Below are 21,903 nucleotides of genomic sequence, written 5' to 3'. Positions count from 1 at the left end.
TACTGCAAGCTGTGCATGGACCTGGAAAGGTTTCTGATATGACTTGTAAAGGACACCAGAAGCCGGATTCACTTCAGCTCAAGAGAAACAGGCTACAGATTCAGCCCCTTGTGCTGCTGCTTGTTTGCCCCTGACCATGGCACCTTTCCTTCCCCAACTACTGACTCCTACATTCCCTAATCATGGCTCCCAGGCAAGTAAATTCTGAAAGGGCTGTTAAACTCTCCCTCCCTGAGGTCTATCAAGAGGAGGGATACACACTTAGGAGAGGATTGGCAGATGGATTTTGCACCTATGTTCCCTGGCAGGGTTTCAAACTGCTTTTGATTTTTGTTAACACTTGTAAAGGTAAAAGCTTTGTCTTGTACGACTGAAAAGTTTTTGCTAAAAGAGATCCTACTCACTTAAGGCCACACTGTTCCACACATTGCCCCTATTCCTTGGAGGAAACAAAAGCAGGAATTTGGGGAAACTATTCTTTGAAATATTTTCAAACAGGAAAAACTGTTTGGTTAAAAGATATTCATGATAACCTCAACTTCCCCCTAGTCTTTCTCTGGGTGAGGTTCCTGATTATGTCCCTAGTAACCCCCATACTGACACCGCTTTGGTTTATTCTTTTCTTTTTTCTCATGTTTTGTCCTTACATTTTTAATCTACTTGTGAGAGGTGTTTCTTCCAGACTCCATGCCATGAAATCCAACAACTGGGTCACTCTGAAATCCCCTGAGACCTGATTCTGACAGTCAGCACTCCCTACATGCTTCTGACACCACCCACAAGTCCCTTGTCTCCCCTCCTCAGTCTGGGCCCCCCTGGGCAGGGCCAGCTCTATGCCCCTTATCAGCCTGAAGCTGCTCCAGAAAATGAGACCTTCATCCCTTTGGCCCAAATAAATCTGGGTCTGGACTGCTTGAGTGGAGATGATGGGATAATGCCCCTGAGGCCCCAGGCCTTGACAGAGCTGTAGTTTTATGGATGACACTGGTTGCCAGATGCCAATCTGTTGCTCTGTGATAACTGGGTTTCCGAGACAGATGGTGTTAGTCAGTAGAAGCGGGGTCTCTGATTCCTGTTCATTTCTTTAAGTAGCAATATCCCATCACCCTCTTGCTTATGCACTGAATCACTACAACAATTCAAGATTTCTCAGCTAAAATGGGTCCTGAAAGCTCCCACTGGTGTATGGGTGCTGGTTCTAAATGGTAAAAGGTGGGTCACAGTTAATACTGAAGAGAGGGACCAGCCTGAAGGCCTAGATAACAAAGATGTCCTACAGGAAGAAATGTATCAGGACTTGTGAGAGAAATCTCCAAATGTATGAAATAAAGAGGAAGAACTGAATGGGACCAGGTGAAGATTGCTCAGAGGCTGGAGCACCATAGGGCTGAGTTTCAGGAAGTCCTGTGATCCCTGTTCTCAGAGGGCTGTAGGACAGAAAAAGGTCAGACCCTAGGTCTAAGCTTCAAGAAGTTATGTGTCCCATAGGAACACAGCATTGTTGTTCCTAGGAAGGAGATAGCATTGCTGACCACTGGTCAGTGGTTGCTTCCTTTTCAGTGGAACCCATCCAATGAACCCAAGGCTTTTGCTATATAATTCATTTCCTATTTCCGGCTGAGGGCCACACACCATGGGGGACGTCTCAGATGGTGTGCTTGGACCTCTCCTTGCAAGGTCCAAATTTTCCACTATTAAAATATTAAAAACCTAATCTGTGTCTTGCCTCAGTTTCCCCGGCATTACAAAAGGAGAAACAAGAGTTTGCTTGTGGAGTGTGCTCTAGAAACTCAGGTGCCTGCTCTTCCCTCTGCTTCTGAGAAGAGTTTCCAAGTCTCATTTCCAGTTTCTGTCCCCCTCCCTCCCAGAACTACTTCCCCTCTATTACAGCACAGGAAATGATTCTTTATATCTCACCAGCAATGCTGATGTGTGATGACATATGTATATATCTACATAAATATATATAAATATATCTTTTCTTAACAATATAACAATAACAAAAAGAATAAAGTAAAAAATGTTCACAACAAAGAACAAAAGAATAATTTATAAGGAAATAAAAGATAGATACTCATGAATATAGTTTCTTCTACTATATGTTCTAATATATATATATATATATATATATATATATACACATACATACACTTTCTTAAACTGTCATTTGTTGTTATATAGTTTGAATCCACCCTGATGATCTGCTGGACATGTCTCAATGTTCTCTTTTCTTTTGTTTCATCTTGTTTTGTATTCTTTTTCTGTTTTTCTTTTATCTTATTCTGCTTCTTTAAATAAAATACATTTTTAAAAATTAAAAATAAAAACAAGGCAATTGGACCACCATCTAACTACTATCTCTCCATGTTAATAGTCAATCACAATCAATAGATTAAAAAGTTGAGGCTATTAGGCCAGGGGGCAAACTTCCTTATTGTGTTATAAAAACAAAACACCTGGAAATGTGCCTACATATCCAAGCAGACAAAATTCCTTGCTGGAATAGCAGTAATGGATTAATGTGGCATTATAGTACACATTTATGTAAAAATAATTGTGATTTTCATAATTATTGATATGATTTATGTAATTAATATACTTTTTCAGAGATAATATTTTCCCAGCACTCTGCCTTGGGAGTCAGACTCCTACAATGTAGTTTGAAATAATCAGTTATATTGACAATGATCTCCCGTGAATGTTAAAAAATTGCATATCTTGCTCCCATCACAGAACTCTGGTCCTATCCCTCACCAAGTTGCAACACCCAGGATTTCAAAAATCAATTAAGAACTGTTCCTACAGGAGAATATTGTCCTGCACCACTAGAAATCAATCAAGTGTTTGTTTCTTAGGGGGTTTTGCATATTGGCTTTTGCTTGCTCTTTTCATGTCAGGCTATGAAACTGTGGGTTTTATTTTCTGCATGTGGTAAATTTCATTTGCATAAGAATTGCTAAAATGTTTAGTTTTCTATGTGGTTGAAACTAGTTGAAATTAACAGTTTTGTTGCATGCTTAGTTGTAGCATGTTTGTTTTTGTAATTCAAGTGGCTTGCTAGCACAGTGGTATTGTTTGTCTATTTGCATTCTCATATCCTTTAAGAGCACACACTTTATAGTATACTTGCGTCTGTGCATTGTGTGTACTTGTTACTTAAGTTGTTATTATTCACCTTTGAAATGGAAACAATGTGTGATGAAGATAAAAGGAAGGTCAAGGCAATTCCCATAAACTATTCCTCAGAACAAACGTGACTTTCAAAAGGATAAAAAAATATGATGCTGACTCTCACTTCTATTGTCAGTATTGGGTGGATTTGACTAGTGACAACTCCAAATTTTGCTGACCTCATTGCAACAGCTCTCATAAGATGAACTTTGAGTATTTATGGAAGAAACTGATGAACAAGAAAACTCAGTCCCTTTAATAGAACAATTATAATAAATGGCATTCAGAGACAAAGGAAAGAAAATATGAGTCTGAATTAGAATCAGTGAAAGAAAGGATTAAATCATTTGAAAATCTCCTTAACAACCCCCAAATACCCACCTTTACCAAAATATTCCACCAACCCCCCCCCTCGATTTCATATTCCCTTTCAAGGTATAAGCCAAAATGTGTGCAGGAAAAACTCCTTCAGATTGTACCTTGGTCAGGACCTATGGTTTCAAGCTCTGGCAGCATGGAGAATTGCAGTATTTTGCCTCCCTTCCCCAGAGAGGATCCCACAAGCTTTGCTAAGCAGTTCCCATTTACCCTGTATTCATACACATCCAGGTATCTGGAATTGTACCAATTCATAGTTACTTTGGTTAGGAAATGGGGAAATTGGTGCCAAAAAGCTACTTGGGAAGCCCCAGAGGAGAATCTTAAAATATCTTGGGACTCAGAGGCTGAGGAAAGGAGCACTACCATTTCACTCAAGTTATGGGTGAAAAACTCCTTGAGGCCACACCCCTTATAGTCATTTAACCCACCTATTTAACAAAGCTCCCAGATGCTCCCAAATCCCTGGAAATCTATCATTCCATTTTATGATAGACTCACTCAAGCTTTTAATGTCAACTCAGGTCTCAGTGAGGATATGAGCTAGTTCCCATTTCACAAGGCTTTCTTAGAAGATTGCATAAAGGATCTTAAAAGAGAGAAGAAAAATGGGGAAAGGAAATTATATCATTGCAAGAAGGAATGGAAAAAGCATATAATGCTGTACAAAATAGATATGAAAAAGATACCGAATTACTGAAAAAAAAAAATTTGTGAAATGAGAAAAAATTCAATGAACAAAACAATTCAATTGGCCAAATGAAAAAGGAGCTAAAGAAAAAGTAACTGAAGAAAATAATACACTAAAAATTAGAATTGAACAAATGGAATTGAATGACTCAATAAGACTTCAAGAATCAGTGAAAAAATAGAAGAAAATATGAAATACCTCCTTGGAAAAACAACTGATTTGGAAAATAGTTCTAAGAGAGACAATCTAAGGATTGTTGGACTTCCTGAAAGCCATGATGAAAAAAAGAACCTAGATATTATCTTATAAGAAATCATAAAGGAAAACTACTCTGATATCTTAGAATCAAAAGGTAAAATAGCCATTGAAAAAATCCACCAATCACTTCCTGAAAGCCCCCAAAATTAAATCCCCAAGGAATACTGTGACTAAATTTCAGAACTATCGCACCAAGGAAATGATATTGCAAGCAGCCAAAAAGAAACAATTTAAATACCAAGGAACCACAATTAGGATTTCCCAGGACCTAGCAGCTTCCACCTTAAAGGATCGCAGGGACTGGAATCTATTGTTCAAAAGGCAAAGGAACTTGGATTACAGTCAAGAATAAACTATTCAGCTGAAATGAGCATTATCTTTCAGGGAAGAAGATGGACATCCAATGGTATAGGTGAGTTTCTCCTGTTTCTAATGAAAATACCAGAACTCCACAAAAAAAAAAAAAAAAAAAAAAAAAAATTGATCTCCTGACACAGAATTCAAGAGAAACATAAAAAGGTAAAAAGGAAAGAACCCTTGAGAACCATATTTATGTTATGGATATAATTAGAGAATGTAGATATAATTTGATTTTATTATGACAACATGAAAAGGAAACTAGAAGTGGGGAGTGGATCATACTGGAAAAAAAGGAAAAAAGAGGCAAAATAAGGGAAATTACATCTCACAAAGAGGCAAAGAAAACCTATTATAATTGAGGGAAAGAAGGAAGGGGATGAGCATTGTGTGAATCTTACTCTCATCAGATTTGGCTCAAAGAGAGAATATCAGACATATTTGGTTTCATAGGGAAACTTGTCTCACCTTATAGGGAAATGGGAGGGCAAAAGGGAAAAGAAAGGGAAAGGCTAATAAAAGGGAAAACAGAAGTATGAAGGGAAAGGTGTAAAAAGGGGGAAGGGGCTGTAAAGGGAGAGGGCTGGTTGAGGGAGATGGTCATCAAAAGCAAAATACTGGGGAGGAGGGAAAAGGGAAAAGCATAATTTAAGGTAAATAAGATGGCAGGAAATAAAGAATTAATTATTTTAAATGTAAATGTGAATGGGATGAACTCTCCTATAAAACAAAAGCAGAAAGCAGACTGAATTAAAAGCCAGAATCCTACAATATGTTGCTTATAAGAAACACATTTAAAGCATAGTGATACAGAGTAAAGGTAAAGGGCTGGAACAAAATTTATTATGCTTCAGGTGAAGTAAAAGAAAAAAAAAAAAAAGCAGGGGTAGCAATCCTGATCTCAAATCAAGTAAAAGCAAAGATAGATCTAATTAAAAGAGATAAGGAAGAAAACTATATTTTACTAAAGGGTACCATATATAATGAAGCAATATAAATACTAAACATTTATGCCCCAAGTGGTATAGCATCCAGATTCCTAGAGGATAAGTTAAAAGAGAAGTAGGAAGAAATAAACAGCAAAACTATACTAGTGAGGGATCTTAACCTTACTCTCTCAGAACTAATATCGAACCACAAAATAAATAAGAAAGAAGTAAAGGAGGTAAACAAAATGTTAGAAAAGTAAAGTATGATAGGTCTTTGGAGAAAAGACAATGAAGACATGTGGTGTTTTTCTTCTTTTAAAATATAATGGTTCTCTCTGGGAGCAGGTTTCTTGGGGAGGTTTTCTGGAGGCAGCTTTAGTTTCAGTTGAAAGCAATAATCACTCTAAATACAGCCAGCTGAAAAAATCCAAATGTTTATTTTTATCTCTTTCCAAGCCCGGTTAACTTTCTTAGAGGCCTCTCTCTCTCCTTGGTTCTAAGAGCTCTTGCAGCTTGTCCTTTGCTTCTGCCTCTGCTTCCTTCAGCCTCTAGCCAGCACAAAGGTGAATCTCTTGTCTCCTTGCCTGGGGCTGAGCAGTTTTCTGGAGAGCTTTTCAGACCAGCCTTGGTCTCAGTGGGGAAAGTGCAGGAGCCCAGCCACCATAGTGGTATGAGATGAAATGAATCTGGTTGTGCCTCCAAGAGAGGGCTTCTCTCTGAACTGAACTGATGCTCCCCTCTCAATCTTGTCAGCTGAACTCCCGACTGAGCCTCTGTCCACTTCTTATATATGATCTCCCAAAGGTTGACTCCTCCTCTGAGAGAGTGGGATTATGGGTTTCCTCCCAGAGTGCTCTCTGGCCCTAAGAGTTTCTTGCTTATATGAGCTCTCTAAAGGTGTGAACACAAGCATTGTTTCTCAGTTCCACTTAGTACCTTGTTTCTTCTGGACCATAACATCTCCTCGTAAGATCAGATCAACCATATTGAACCATGCTAAATTAGATAATTATTGTCTCTATCAACTCTAATGAGTTAACACTTTGTAAGGATTCCAACAGAAACAGAAAGAAGTTTACTTTTTTTCTCAGTGGTTCATGGAACCTATACAAAAATTGATTATGTATTAGGGCATAAAAACCTCAAAATCAAATGCAGAAAGGCAGAAAGAGTAAATGCATTTTTTCAGATCATGATGCAATAAAAATCACCTACACTATAAGGCCAGGAGAAAATAGACCAAAATTTAATTGGAAATTAAATAATATAATCCTAAAGAATCATAGACACAATCAACAACTTCATCCAAGAGAATGACAATATTGAGACAACATAACAAAATTTGTGGGATGTAGACAAAGCTGAAATCATTAAAGATTAATTATAAAGTACTGAAAGGGGTTAATATGTTTTCTTAATAGTATATAGGCATATTATCAGTATTCTTAAAGCTGCTATTATTCCTAAAGTAGTTTGAAAGAAAGGTTGTGCCTAAGTTGTGTATGGTGACATTAGTCTAAAAAACAAAATGAACCCGTAAAAATAAGGCATGAAAGGAAGAATTGTTACAGAGAGAAAGGTGGAGGTGGGGAGCAGGTGATGTTGGAACCTTCTCTCATCTGGGTGGAAGAGGAGTCAAAGTGTAGATCTGAAAAGTTTAGAAGTCGTCTGAACTCTTAGAGAGATGAGATTACTAGGGGAGGGTGTAGAATGAGGAAATGATTTTCAAATCATTTTTCGATTTGATGATTTCAAATCATCAAATATAAAATAAGATTAGGAGGTTGGGGTAAGAAGATAAGGGAAGGCATTTGAGAAGGGTAAATAAAATAAGGAATAAGAGGGTAAGGAGGGAAGATAAACTAACAGGATAGTTAATAAAAATAAGATGGAGAGAAATTCACAAGTTGTAATGAAAACTTTGTCCAATTTATAACAGTATGAGTCATTCTTCAGTTGATAAATGGTCAAAGATATGAACAAGCAGTTTCTCAAGGAAGAAATGCAAACACTCTCGCACCTAACTACTGCTAATCAATCCTAATTCTCAAGTCTAATCAAAGAAACTCTGGTAAGTATTACAAATCTACCTCTTCTTGAGGTCCTCAGAAATTCTCTGGCTGCTATCTCATATGGACGCAGTTTGAGCACAACAGAGCACCCAAAATGAAGGAGTCCTACCAAATTCCTTCTATGACACAGACATGGTACTAATACCTAAACCAGGTAGGTTGAAAACAGAGAAAGAAAATTATAGACCAAGCTCTCTAATGAATATTGATGCTAAAATCTTAAATAAGATATTAGCAAAAAGACTACAGAAAATCATCCCCAGGATAATACACTATGATCAAGTAGGATTTATACCAGGAATGCAGGGCTGGTTCAATATTAGGAAAACTATCAATATAATTGGCCATATTAATAACCAAATTAACAAAAACCATATGATCATCTCAATTGATGCAGAAAAAGGATTTGACAAAATCCAACATCCATTCCTATTAAAAAACACTTGAGACTATAGGAATAAATGGACTTTTCCTTAAAATAATCAGCAGCATCTACTTAAAATCATCAGTAAGCATCATATGTAATGGAGACAAACTGCAACCATTCCCAATAAGATCTGGAGTGAAACAAGGTTGCCACTATCACCGTTACTATTTAATATTGTATTAGAAACGCTAGCTTTGGCAATAAGAGCTGAGAAAGAGATTAAAGGAATAAGAATAGGCAATGAGGAAACCAAATTATCACTCTTTGCCCATGATATGATGGTATACTTAGAGAACCCCAGAGATTCTACTAAAAAGTTATTAGAAATAATCTACAACTTTAGCAAAGTTGCTGGTTATAAAATAAACCCACATAAGTCATCAGCATTCTTATATATCATTAACAAAATCCAACAGTCAGAGTTACAAAGAGAAATTCCATTTAAAGTAACTACTGATAATATAAAATATTTAGGAATCTATCTGCCAAGGGAAAATCAGAAACTTTATGAGCAAAATTACAGACCACTTTTCACACAAATTAAGTCTGATCTAACCAATTGGAAAAATATTAAATGCTCTTGGATAGGGCGAGCAAATATCATAAAGATGACAATATTACCTAAACTAATCTATTTATTTAGCACTATACCAATCAGACTCCCAAAAAACTATTTTAATGACCTAGAAAAAATAACAACAAAATTCATATGGAAAAACAAAAGGTCAAGAATTTCAAGGAATTAATGAAAAAAAATCAAATGAAGGTGGCTTAGCTGTACCAGATCTAAAATTATATTATAGAGCAGCAGTTACCAAAACCATTTGGTATTGGCTAAGGAATAGATTAGTTGATCAGTGGAATAGGTTAGGTTCAAGGGACAAAACAGTCAACAACTATAGAACTCTAGTCTTTGGCAAGCCAAAGACCCCAGCTTTTGGGATAAGAACTTACTGTTTGACAAAAATTGCTGGGAAAATTGGAAACTAATATGGCAGAAACTAGGCATTGGTCCACACTTAACATCGTACACCAAGATAAGGTCAAAATGGGTTCATGACCTAGGCATAAAGAATGAAATTATTAATAAATTAGAGGAATGCAGGATAGTTTACCTCTCAGATCGGTGGAAGGGGAAGGAATTTATGACCAAAGAAGAACTAGAGATCATTACTGATCACAAAATAGAAAATTTTGACTATACCAAACTGAAAAGTTTTTGTACAAACAAAACTAATGCAGACAAGATTAGAAGGGAAGCAATAAACTGGGAAAATATTTTTACAGTCAAAGGTTCTGATAAAGGCCTCATTTCCAAAATATATAGAGAATTAACTCTAATTTATAAAAAAAAATCAAGCCATTCTCCAATTGAAAAATGGTCAAAAGATATGAACAGACAATTCTCAGATGAAGAAATTGAAACTATTTCTAGTCATATGAAAAGATGCTCCAAGTCATTATTAATCAGAGAAATGCAAATTAAGACAACTCTAAGATACCACTACACACCTGTCAGATTGGCTAAGATGACAGGAAAAAATAATGATGATTGTTGGAGGGGATGTGGGAAAACTGGGACATTGATGCACTGTTGGTGGAGTTGTGAACGAATCCAACCATTTTGGAGAGTAGTCTGGAACTATGCCCAAAAAGTTATCAAACTGTGCATACCCTTTGATCCAGCAGTGTTACTACTGGGCTTATATCCCAAAGAGATCATAAAGAAGGGAAAGGGATCTGTATGTGCACGAATGTTTGTGGCAGCCCTCTTTGTAGTGGCTAGAAACTGGAAACTGAGTGGATGCCCATCAGTTGGAGAATGGCTGAATAAATTGTGGTGTATGAATATTATAGTTCTGTAAGAAATGACCAACAGGATGATTTCAGAAAGGCCTGGAGAGACTTACATGAACTGATGCTGAGTGAAATGAGCAGGACCAGGAGATCATTATATACTTCAACAACAATACTATATGATGACCATTTCTGATGGACCTGGCCATCCTCAGCAATAAGATCAACTAAATCATTTCCAATGGAGCAGTAATGAACTGAACCAGCTATGCCCAGAGAAAGAACTCTGGGAGATGACTAAAAACCATTACATTGAATTCCCAATCCCTATATTTATGCCCACTTGCATTTTTTATTTCCTTCACAAGCTAATTGTGCAATATTTCAGAGTCTGATTCTTAGTTTGATCATATATACTTATTGTGTATCTAATTTATATTTTAATATATTTAATATCTACTGGTCATCCTGCCATCTGGGGGAGGGGCAAGAGGTGAAAAATTGGAACAAGAGATTTGGCAATTGTTAATGCTGTAAAGTTACCCATACATATAACCTGTAAATAAAAGGCTATTAAATATATATATATATATATATATATATATATATATATATATATATATATATATATATATATATATATATAAAACCAGAGCACCTAAGAGTTTTGGCAGACAAGCTTAGAACTTATTCACTTGGTTTACACCTTATTCTATGACTTCCTGTACTCTTAGTGTCTCTCCCCAAGGCTGAGCTCCAGGTGAAAAAGTTGTAAAGGAAAAGAGGTCAAGCCCTTCCTCCACTGAGCTTATATAGGGCCCATGAGATCACAGGCACAAGCCAATCGGAGATGGAGATAAATTCCCGTTCTTGACACGATTTCAGAATTTTAGAATTCCCTCTGTAGCTGGAGGTCCCACCCACGAAGGAAGTCCCTATGTACTCATATCCAATCACATCCAGGGACCTCAAGACCATTGGCCTACTTACATCCCAACTGCCCTTGCCTGACCTCTCTAATGGACTCTTACATTCCATAAATATGCTCTAAATCAGCATTGATTAGTGAGATACAGATTTTTAAAATCTTGAGATATCATTTTATACCTAGCAGATTGGCTAAAATGATAGGAGAAAGCTAAAATGTTAGCAAAGACATGAAAAAAATTGGGACATGTTCAATGTTTGTGGAATTAAAAAATAATTAAAGATTGTAGAGAGTAATCTGAAATTAAGCTAAAAGAGTTAATAAAGTGCCTGTATCCCCTTCACTCAGCAATATTACTATTTGTTCTATTTCCAAAGATGATCAGGGAAGAAGTATATTTTACAAATTTTTATACTAGCTCTCTTTGTGGTGGCAAAGGACTGAAAACCACAGGGAGACCCTTCAATTGTGGAATGGTTGAACAAATTGTGGTACATGATGATGATGGTATACTACTGTGCTACAAGAAATTATGAACTCTATGACATTAGAAAAATATGACAAGACTTACAAAGAACAAAATGAGCACAACCAAGAGAATATGGTATGCAGTGATAGCACTATTGTTTTAAGAACGATGAGTGATTTTGTCTATCACAAATACCCAAAGTTATTATAAAGTAAATATGAAAAAAGACATTACCTGCATCCAAAAAAAAAAAAGATCAGATAAATAGAAGTATGTGAAGAATAATTGTTTGCGCACATACACACCTATTTAAGTCTAATGGCAAATATCTTTAGTGGGAAGAAGGAAAGAATAAAAAAATTACATGATAAGTTTATTGTGTATTTGAAAGGAAAAAACATGTTGTGTACAGTACATGTGCTATTTCACGTACAATTGTCTTTTTACTGTTTTTATTCTGGTTTTATTCTATATTTTATATTATACTGGTTTTATTCTATAATTTTAAAAAATAGCAAAAAAATTTGGTGTGAGGACTTAGAATATTAATCTCAATGATCATATGGGGTGGAAGCAGCTAGATCACAAAGCATCAGAGGAAAAGAGACATGATCAGCATTGGGGAAAATGCTGAGATTATCTTCCATGAGAGCCCATGTTCCAATAATTCTGGGACCTAACTGGAAAGTTCTACTGTACAGGAAACCACAGAGACTTCTCCAAACTCTTGACATCATCTGCTGTTGCCTCAGTGTCAGAGCAGAAACTCTTTCAGACAAGTCTCAAGACCAGAGAAAAGAGCATCATCTCCAAGTCAGTAAAGCAAGCGATATTCATTGTCTTTCAGACAGATCTGTTCCCCCTGCCCCCAATGGAAATGGGAGAAGGGAGAAGGGCAGGTGTTCCCTTCACCTTTGGGGAATGTAGTATTTGATAAAGAGTTGAAGTTTCTGGAACAACTCTATGGGGATCATAGATAGAAAAGTAAATTTACCTCCCCTTACTTTCCCCTTTTTCTCATCTCAACAAAAATTCCTATTACATTTTTGTCTTTGTGGCCTATGCTTCCACCATTCCTTTCTTGTCTGACTGTATCTAAATAGAGAAATTAGTTTAGCAGGGAGGTGAAAGAGATACCTTCAGATCTATAGACGGAAAAAGTGAATAATCTGAATTTAGGGCTTCATTTTACTGATCTTTAAGCAGGTTAATAGATAAGATATTTCTCTATTTTCTACTCCTTTTGCTTACTTTAGGAAGCAGATTCCCTCTAATCACTTTGTCTTCTGAGAATAATAAAAGGTCAGAGCAAGCAGGGACCACAGTAAAGCCTTCCCCTAACTAAGAAATCCCATTCAATAGGAAGTTATAGCCAAAGAACAACTAGAGATTATTATGAAGTGCAAAATGGGCAACTGTGATTACATTACACCGAAAACTTTTTGCACAAACAAAACTAACACAAATTAAATTAAAGGGAAGCACAAAGCTGGGGGGAAATTTTACAACCAGTGTTTCTGATAATGGCTTCATTTCTAAAATATATAAAAAACTGTGTCAAATTGATAAGAACACAAGTCATCCCCCAAATGATAAATGGTCAAAGGATATGAACAGATAATTTTCAAATAAAAAAAATTAATCATCTTATTGTCATATAAAAATGTTCTAAATCACTATTGATTAGAGAAATGCAAATTGGAATAACTCTGAGGTACCAATTCATATCTCTCAGATTGACCAAGATGATAAAAAAAGATAATGATGAATGTTGGAGGAATTATGGGAAAACTGGGACACTAACACATTATTGGTGGATTTGTGAACTGTTCCAACCATTCTGGAGATCAATTTGGAACTATGCCCAAACAGCTATAAAACTGTGCATGCCCTTTGATACAAGTGCCACTACTGGGACTGTATCCCAAGGAAATCATAAAGGAGGGAAAAAGACCCACATGTGCAAAAATGTTTATAGTAGCACTTTGGTGGCAAAGAATTGGACAATGAGTAGAAACCCATCAGTTGGGGAATGACTGAATAAATTATAATATATGAATGGCATGGATTTTTTTTGTTTTATAAGAAATGAATAAGCTGATGTTAGAAGGGCCTGGAAAAGATTTACATGAACTGATGCTGAGAGAAATAAGCAGAACCAGGAATACATTGTACACAGTAACAGTAAGATTGTATGATTAACTATAATGGACTTTGTTCCTCTCAGGGATTGAGTGAGCCATTGTATGTTGGTCACATCTAAAAAACCTATATAAAATTATCAAATAGGAAGCAATTATATACAAGACAGCAGCTTCATATAGTATTTGTTTTAAGATAAGCATTTTGCAATCATGTGATCTTCACAACTACCATTACTAGTTTTCTTTACAAATCAGAAAACTAGTCAGAGATAAAATAATTTGCCATAAATTACATCGCTAATACATATCCACAACTGAAACAGAGAATGGTGGGCTTACCAAATGCAGAGGCTGAATGGCTTTCTCAACTCATACCACCATGCTGGGAGGTACCAGGGGCACCCAGGTTCTTTCCAGGTGGCTGAACAGAACCAGCCAAAAACTGGAAAGACTGGTGCCAGGATCTCCCTTTGATGGTAGGTTCAGGTGCCAGGGCTCAGGAAATACTGATCATTGCACCATTCTCCCACTCTATCTCTACTCCTCCAAACTGGATTGCAGAGGTATTTAGGCAAGGTTGTGTGGGGTCCCCACTGCTGTTGCTGCTTTCCCTATTTCTACAGGTGAGGTAGAATTTAGCATTCTCTCTTCTTAATCTGTTCTGAGATGAGAGGAGTTGGCAAACTAACGGAGCTGGGCTCGGGAGTCGGGAGGCGCGCTGGTCTCATTTACAATTTGGAACCAGAGGGACACAAATGTTGAATAATATGTCCAGGGTTACACAGCCAATGTAATGATAAGTTGGTAATTAATAATTTTTTGGTGATGGCTAGGAAATAAGACATTGAAATCAGAATTTTTGCTGGAAGCCAAGGATGTCTCTGGAGAGCATTGAATGCTTTAAAAATCTTTAGAAAGGGGGCTGTGACAGAGAATGGAAACCAACAATCCCTGAGGAGGGGGTCCACCAGGAATTGGACAAGAGCCTTCTTCTCCACCTGCCGAGGCCATGAAGAGCTTTAGATGCCTCCAGGTATCTGGACAAAGGCATCCATTTCTCCTCACACAATAAACCATGAACAATGATCAGGTAATAATAGCTACATAAGCTTTTTCATGATGAAAAATTAGATCCTCAAGGATTTGAGCAAATTCATGCATCAGAAATGTCCTTCAGAGACTGGCTGGATAACCAGGGACTGGTTTCTGAAGGAGGAAATAGGGAAGTCTTAACCCTAATTGAATAATTAATTATTAATATGGGTTAAATAATGATTTTTCTCACTAGTAAGTTTCCAAGACAAGATTATAATTCATTGTTTCCCTAGAGCCATACCTCTATGCATTGTGGCGCCCCCTGGGGCATCCTAAAGAGGCAGTGAGGAGCCTTGAAGGGAGAGATAGGCATAAATGGCCGGGAAACTCCCTGATGTCCTTCTATGTCTCGGTGTCCCCAGGGTGTCTGAGAGGAGCAGGGCTTCATGGAGCAGGGACCACCTGCCATGACTGTGTCCCCCACACTTGAATATTCAGGATATGGTTCTGACAATTCAAAGCAAAATAGCGAGAGATCATTTGGAAGACTTAACCTTTATGCCTGGATGAAGATCCTCTCTCTGCTCATTGCCCCGCTTGGGCTGGTGGGGAACAGCGCCGTCCTGTGGCTCTTGGGGTTCCGCATCCGGAGGACCCCCTTCTCTGTCTACATCCTCAACCTGGCGGCAGCCGATGCCCTCTTCCTTTGTAGCTCTTTTCTTAGATCCATATCTAAATTTTTTGGATATGTTTTTGATTATTTAATATGGAGAATATTGTCATACTTCATATACATGTCCTACACTGCGGGCCTGAGCCTCCTGGCCGCGATCAGCACCGAGCGTTGTCTCCCTGCGCTCTTTCCCATCTGGTGTCGATGTCGCCGCCCCAAGTAGAGTCGGCCGCGGTCTGCGCTGTCCTCTGGGCTCAAGCCGGGATGCTCTGGGTAGTACCTTTTTTTCTTTCCTATAGGGATTATAATAACTGACCCTGGGCAAGTCACTTAACCCCAATTGCCTCAGCGCAGATAAATAAATGAATGAATGAATCAGTAAATAAATAAATAAGTGAATAAATGCATAAATAAATAAAAGAAAAGAAAACAAGACACAACATTAAATCAGACTTGAACTTCTCCTAAGTTTTTCTTTAGGAAATTTGGAGGTCAAGGTCTTACCTGTCTCCTCTATTAAGTATAGAATATATAAACATCTTGTAACTAAGGACCTGTTGTCAGCTTAAAAGAATTCTTCTGTCCCCAAATTATGCTGATTCTTTAAAAATCTTATCAAAACGAAATTTAGTAACAATACAAAATTGTCCTAGTCTAATTTGCTAATTGGATTCATCAATTTAAAATGCCCTTAATATTTAATCCTAATTAATAGAAAGACTTGGGTTAAAGTTCCATTTCTCCAGACTGTTTGCCAAAGTAAAACCACAGGAAGAAAAACTGAGACTGATGAAGAATTTAGTAATTTTATATTTCATTTGCTCTAAACTTATCTTCGAAATTGTTAAGTAAAATTCCATGACTTTCTAAGTAATCAAAAGTTTTACACTTTAGATATGAACAGACAATTCTCAGACGAAGAAATTGAAACTATTTCTAGCCATATGAAAATATGCTCCAAGTCATTATTAATCAGAGAAATGCAAATTAAGACAACTCTGAGCTACCACTACACACCTGTCAGACTGGCTAGAATGACACGGAAAGATAATGTGGAATGTTGGAGGGGACGTGGGAAAACAGGGACACTGATACACTGTTGGTGGAATTGTGAATACATCCAGCCATTCTGGGGAGCGATTTGGAACTATGCTCAAAACGTTATCAAACTGTGCATACCCTTTGATCCAGCTGTGTTTCTACTGAGCTTATACCCCAAAGAGATACTAAAGAAGGTAAAGGGACCTGTATGTGCCAAAATGTTTGTGGCAACCCTGTTTGTAGTGGCTAGAAGCTGGAAAATGATTGGATGCCCATCAATTGAAGGATGGTTAAATAAACTGTAGTATATGAATGTTATGGAATATTATTGTTCTGTAAGAAATGACCAGCAGGATGAATATAGAGAGGATTGGTGAGACTTACATGAACTGATGCTAAGTGAAATGAGCAGGACCAGGAGGTCATTATATACCTCAACAATGATACTGTATGAGGATGGATTCTGATGGAATCAATTGATCAAGGATGGACAGAGGCAACTACACCCAAAGAAAGAACAGTGGGAAATGAATGTAAACTGTTTGCATTTTTGTTTTTCTTCCTGGGTTATTTTTTTATCATCTGAATCCAATTCTTCCTGTGCAACAAGAGAACTGTTCGGTTCTGCACACATTGTATCTAGGACACACTGTGACATATTTAACCTGTATAGGACTGCTTGCCATCTCAGCTCCGCAGCAGAGGCCCATCAATGATCCCACAGTCTCATCTATCCTTCAATTCCACACTGTCTCTTCAGTGAAAAAGGTCAGTGAGACCCAGCTGTTCAAAGATTCAAGTTGCCTTAGCCACATGTTTTTCTCTGTAGGTCCCTTTTATATTTCATATTCACAATATTAAACACTCCATCTCCAAATCCTGCTGATTGTGTGTCTCAGGTTTGGAGGGAGGATGCCCTACAGCTACTGTTCTTATGATACCTTTTAAGGAAATGTCTTTTAAAGGACTACTTGAGTGTACTGGCTGATTGGAAGTCATACCACTGGAGGTTTATAAATTACAGTATAAGGAAGAATCAGTGTTCTATGGTTACCTTAGAACCCAAGGAAACAATCAGGAGGCCATTAGGCCTCTTCACTCAAGAATGGAGAATGCTGGGAATGAGTTCGAATGTAAAGGAAAAGATTTTTTAAATGTTGCTCCAACAGCTCATGTGTCCTACTCATTCCCGTGATAGAAGTCTGATATTCAGGCAGTTTGTTCCCTAGAATATGAAGCCTAGAGTCAAGAAGACCAGCATTCAAATCTGTCCTCAGACACTATCTCTATGATTCTGGGCAAGTCATTTAACTTCTGTTGGTCTCAGTTTCTTCATCAAATCCCACATGCCTCACAGAGTCGTAAGACTCAAATGAGGTAGTATTTATTTAAAAAAAAAAAAAAAAAAAGCTCTTGGCACAGTGTCAGGCACATAGTAGGAAGTGTATAAATGCTTGATTCTTTCCTTCCTCTTTCCTCTGTGCAGGGAAGACACCTTGGCCTGGCCTAATATTATAGGAACAGAGACATAAATAAAGTTGTATATTTCCAAACAAAATAGGAACAAATGATCACCAACATGGTCAAAGGAAAATAAAATCTGGATACTTTTCTGTTTGTTCAGTCTGAAGCACGTCTAAGAGAAAGCTTCAGGGCACTCTAAGTTTCTGCACTGAATCATTGCAGAGATGGTCCACTTAAGCAGTCTGTTATAAAAAAAAATTCTAAACAAAATCCTTTGGCCTTTCTTAACTGTAAAATTGGGAAACTTAAATTCTACTGTTTTCCTCCTTTCTGGAGGGATGGGTTGGGATTGGGTGGGAACAGTAGTGTAGGGACTAGGAAGGTGCCAGGCTGCCAACATACATATATGACATCCTAATTTTAACCTGCTTTAACATATGACTACCCTTCTGTATAAAGCCTTCATTCAGTTTGTCTTTGTAAGTGACCTTTAGTGAAACAATAGGAATCTGATCAGCAGGACAGGGGTAAATGACCTGGTAGCTTTGACTACAAGTTGCAGATATGCCCCACTCTATAGCCTTATAAGATCTCTACTCCACTGGCAAAGAGGTAAAGACAAGGACTGAGAAACTTCTGACTGAGAACTTCATTGAGAAATAGGGGGCTTGGACAATAACTCCATAATGTTATGGCGGGTGCTTATTGTTTTCCTTTATAGCACACATTGAGCTTTGAAAATTACCTGATCTAACTGTGAAGGATTTGGCTCTTTTCAACCATGAGGTGATTTGAGGTCATTCCAATAGACTTGTGATGGAAAGAGCCATCCACATCCAGAGAGAACTGTTGAGATTGAATGTGAATCAAAGCATAATATTTTCAGATTTTTGTTGTTGTTTGTTTGCTTGGTTTTTTTCTTATTTTTTTTTCTTTTTTCCCTTCTGATCTGATTTTTTTTGCATAGTATGACCAATATAGAAATATGTTTAGAAGAATTGCACATGTTTAATTAGATTGCTTGCCATCTAGGGGAGGGTAAAGGGAAAGGTGGAGAAAATTTGGAATAAGAGATATTTTAAAGGTGAATGTTGAAAACTATCTTTGCATGTATCTGAAAAGAAAAGTTATTTTAAAAGAGAAGGAAAAAAGAAAAAAGAAAACCACATGATCTCTTCCAGTTCTCACAAGATCCTTGTGAGGGAGGTGCAATGGATATAGGAGACTAGTTTTATAAATGAGAAAATAGCAAGTAGGCTTGGAGAGAGAGTGTGATTTGCCCACATTGGACTAGTTAATATCAGATGTAGAATTTGAATCTGGATCCTCCTGATTCCCAAACCAGCACTCCATTCACTGGTGTCCAAGAAAGATCTGTCTAGAGCTTTATAATAAATTCCGCCATCTGAGACAGCAGGACCTCACTAGAACTCAAATGCCTTTGGGGAAGGAAATAGAAATGGCAGTGAAAGAAAGAAAGAAAGAAAGAAAGAAAGAAAGAAAGAAAGAAAGAAAGAAAGAAAGAAAGAAAGAAAGAAAGAAAGAAAGAAAAAGGAACTCATATCCAACTTCCTATCCTCTAAAACCATAAAAAAAAATTTTAGATAAATTGACGTCTAGCCATTTTCTAAATCCTATATCCTGAAGTATCCCTATATTCTTTGCTAGAAGATTAGAATCACCAGTTTTGCTATCTTCTTGGAAGAGATTAAGCAAGAACAGGCAACACATCTTTTGAGGATGTACCAAATTAACTTGGTGAGACTTAACGATAACAAACATACGCCCTGCAAGTATCTCAATGGCTTCCAGTATGAGATTTAACAACTTTTTAAAATTGTAACTTTAAACTAAGATGGAAATCTAAATTCCTGAACTCAAGAACATAGAAAGGGTACTTAAGCAAATACATAATCAATTAAATATGACATCAAAACAAAGAATCATTTACAAAGTTGAATTAATTTCAATTTCTGAGATTCAAATGTACAACCTTGCAATTAATTCTGAGTTTGAAATTCTTTACCAGTCTAGTTCCAACCAACCTACCCAATTCATGTCTCTTCTCCCCCATGCTATACACCTGAGCTAAGTCAGCCTTGTTTTGACTCCTTGTATAGAATGCTTCATCTCATACCTTGATGTCTTCTCACTTAATGTCTTAGATGTCCAGAATGCACTACAACCTCACCTTTACCTCTTATGTGATAGAAATGTTTATTTTTTTATTTCCTTTTGTTAATTTTTATTAATTTATTAATTTAATAATTAATTTATCAAAGCTCAGGTTCCTTCAGCTTTTTATTACTGAAAACCTATTTTCTGCTGTGTTCTGTCTACTCAAAACCTGAGTTGTGGAATAAAAGTATTAAGGGAAGACTATCTGGCATTATTTAAATAAAAATCAAAGGAAAACCAAAATGATATCAGTTATTAAAGAAATTACAACTGTTCCCAATTCCTTGGTTATTTGGGAACATGTGAATTCCTTTCCCCTCCAATCATCCCACTATTAAACCTCTAAAACTAATTTAATCTATAACATGACTTAGTTTACATATAGGTCTGTTTTCTTAGATTTGTTTTCTTAGAGGATGTATGAAGTTGTTTTTGTTGTTGAGTTTTTGTTCTCAAAGAGGACTAATGATATCATGAGAATGATATCTGTCTTGTCTGTAAGTTGGATTTAAGCGAGGCAAAAATGTGCAGTCATTAGCCTCTCTCTCTCCTCCAGAATGATTGGAGTTCAGTGACAAGACAAAAGTTAAGACAACAGGTGATGACCCAAGACGCAGTGAGTGATCTTGGTCTTTCTAAATTAAGGTCTTTCCTGGGTCTCAGTTTTTCTGAGACTTTGACCAGGATCTATTATTGGCCATTCAATAAAAGTCGGTGCTTTGAATTTAAAGGCATAGTCAAGTGGCTCCATGTTGACTCACAATGGGTTTTTTCAAAGCCTGTTTTTTCTGCACTGTATTTCAAGAAATCATAAATGAAAATGTGTAAGACAAAGAGCTAATTGTCCCAACTTTTTGAAAAAATAATAACATAAATAGGACATTTTCAAAAATTCAACCCTTCCCCAACCCAAAATATCTTACAAAATATGTGACTGATTATTATATTCCTTTGGACAGAGCATCCACATGTAAGGTTATGACTCCACATTTATACTGAGCTACCAGATGAGAAGGAAGAGGAGGAGGAGGAGGAGTGAGAAGGACAAAGAGAGGGGAAAGGGAAGGAAAAGGGGGAAGGGAAGGAGAAATAGCAACATTGCCCAACTCTGAAATGGCAGAGGTTGAATCCCCAGAGAGCAGCTACTACTACTTAGATTATTGTTCAAAGACCAGTGATTCCACAATGTCTAATTCTAAAGATGCAAGTGTGAAAAACCTTTCAAATCTGGCCTTGGGTCCTTTGAAACATTTTCCTTGGAGATTCTGGAATAGCCTCATTTCCAGGGCAATGCAGATCACAGAATCAGAGCCGAAAGGGATCTTTGAAAGGGAATTCATTTCTCTAGTGATCATCCATCATTTGTCAGTAGAGCTTCGTTGAGAATGAACTATACCTGCTTGCCATCTGGGGAAAGGGGTGAAGGGAGGGAGAGAAAAAGTCGGAACAGAAGTGAGTGCAAGGGATAATGTTGTAAAGAAATTTTTTTCAAAATAAAAAAAAAAAAAAAGAGAATGAACCATACCCCCACTCCTGCTCCGTAGTCTGCAATGGGCAGCACTCAATAGTAGAAACCTTTTCCAAACATTTTGGACTAATTTGGACTTTCCATAACATCCCCTACAGCTTCTAGCCCCTTCCTCTGGGGCCCAAAGGAACAACACTAATTGTCTTCCATCAAATGATTAAAAACAGCGCTCAATGGGAAAAGTGGGCATTTCATAGAGATTAGCTGACAAATAGGTGTCAGAAGCAGGGAGTGCTGGCAGTGTGCTGTTAAGAGCCTCTGAGATCAGCTCAGGCCTTCCTGTGAGAGGGACTTAAGAAATACTTAATAAACCGGGAGAGCAGCGCTAGCTGGATCTTAGTTTGTCTCACTTCCAGTAGTTCT

Source organism: Sarcophilus harrisii, chromosome 6 (assembly GCF_902635505.1).
Source record: "Sarcophilus harrisii chromosome 6, mSarHar1.11, whole genome shotgun sequence".
In the NCBI taxonomy this organism is placed as follows: domain Eukaryota; kingdom Metazoa; phylum Chordata; class Mammalia; order Dasyuromorphia; family Dasyuridae; genus Sarcophilus; species Sarcophilus harrisii.
Note: the sequence above shows the minus strand (reverse complement) of the source record.